Source organism: Choloepus didactylus, chromosome 7 (assembly GCF_015220235.1).
Source record: "Choloepus didactylus isolate mChoDid1 chromosome 7, mChoDid1.pri, whole genome shotgun sequence".
NCBI lineage: Eukaryota > Metazoa > Chordata > Mammalia > Pilosa > Megalonychidae > Choloepus > Choloepus didactylus.
In genome coordinates, this window is record NC_051313.1 from 73,569,925 (window position 1) to 73,571,688 (window position 1,764).

General features: G+C 38.5%; 1 pseudogene; it reads right to left on the minus strand.

Moving 5' to 3' along the window:
• Positions 1-599: 599 nt before the first annotated feature.
• LOC119540614 lies at positions 600-1,553 on the minus strand (annotated as a pseudogene).
• Between the last annotated feature and the right edge of the window lie 211 nt (positions 1,554-1,764).

The window sequence follows — 1,764 nt, forward strand, 5'->3', positions numbered from 1 at the left end:
TCTTTTTTTTGGATATGGATATCTAGTTCTCCAAGCACCATTGGTTGAAGAGGCTGCTCTGTCTCCATTGAGTCAACTTGACCACCTTATCAAAAATCAATTGTTCATAGATGAGAGGGTCTATTTCTTAACAGTCAGTTTGATTTCATTGGTCAGTATACCTATCTTTATGCCAGTACCATGCTATTTTGACCACTCTAGCTTTGTAATATGCTTCAAAGTAAAGTACTGTGAGACCTTCCACTTCATTTTTCTTTCTCAAGATATTTTTAGCTGTTCCAAATAATTTGCCCTTCCCTTAAGGGAATAGCTAAGGGAGGGGCATGAGATTCTTGTTGTTTCTATCTCCTGATAACATGTGTTCTTAACTTTAACGCTCAGAGTTTGCTCATTATAGTTAGTTTATATTAGTGAGACCATACAGTATTTGTCCTTTTGTTTCTGGCTAATTTCATTCACCATAATGTCCTCCAGGTTCATCCACGTTGTTATATGTTTCATGACTTTATTCCATCTTACAAGTGTGTAGTATTCTTACTGCTATTCCAAATAAATTTGCCATTCCCTGCCATTCCAAATAAATTTAATTATTGGTTTTTCTATTTCTGTATTTCCATAAACATGAAGACACCCATATTGCAGCTATAAATCCAGGCCAGCAGTGATTATTGGAAAACTGGCCACAGCACTTAGAGAGTGAATAGCTATTAACCAACAGCAGGTGTCTATTGTCCAAAATATTCCTGAAAGGAATCCTGGTAAGATTGCTTCAGGATATAGTTTAGGACTATTTTTCATGGCTATAAAGTAGGCCAGAAAGTAGACCATACTTGCAAGAAAGATGTCACTGAAGTGTGCAGAAACATAGCCTAAATTCTATTGACTTGTCCCTGCATATATACTATCATTTCTTTTACTGTGGTCCCTGATATAAATGATTGGCACAAACATGGATCCATAAAGTATTCTACATATCACTGTAAGACTACAACGCACTATGTGGTGTTGCACTATAGAAAGTTTATCTATCCAGGAATAATCACAGCAGTTATCTTGAGTTTGGTTGACTTCATGGTCTGTGATTAATGGTGTGGTATGTTACTTGGTATTTCACTTTTGATGAACAAAAATATGAAAGCACTTAATACTTATAGCCAAGCTCCAATGTAATTTAGGAGGGGTTTTGATACTTCTTGCACATCCATTCCAAACCAGCCAAACCTTGAGCTTGACCAGCCAGTTAATGCATTAAATGTTCCCCAGATTAAGATTTGAAGGCCTAAACCAATGGTTTTGATAACTGGGACAACAGCAATATTCCCTGTTGCCCAAATGCAGCCCTTGAGCATTGCAAAAGGCCAAAATTTAGGGCAATGCAAAATCAGATTGACCACCAAGGCAACAAACCATATGGCAGCACAAAGAACCCATTGAAGAAACATTCCATCACCAGTATCACATTTTTTAAGTGGCACAAAGTTTGAGCCAAACAAAATGACAACTACAGAAGAAGAGATGAAACCAGTGGTTAGAGCTGTTTCTTTACTGCTCATGGTTCCCTTTCTGCCTGACTTGAGCTGGCCCATTTTAGACTGGACGTACTTTTTGAGAGCTTTGGGCTCCAGGCTCTAGATGGCTTTTTGAAGGGGCAAATGTAGGGAGGTCTGCCCCAGCTACATCACTGGTTAGCACCTCTGTTGAGGGGCAGGACTAAGAGTCCAAGAATGAGTAAGAAATTGCCAGAGAAGTAAGAACATAACCAGA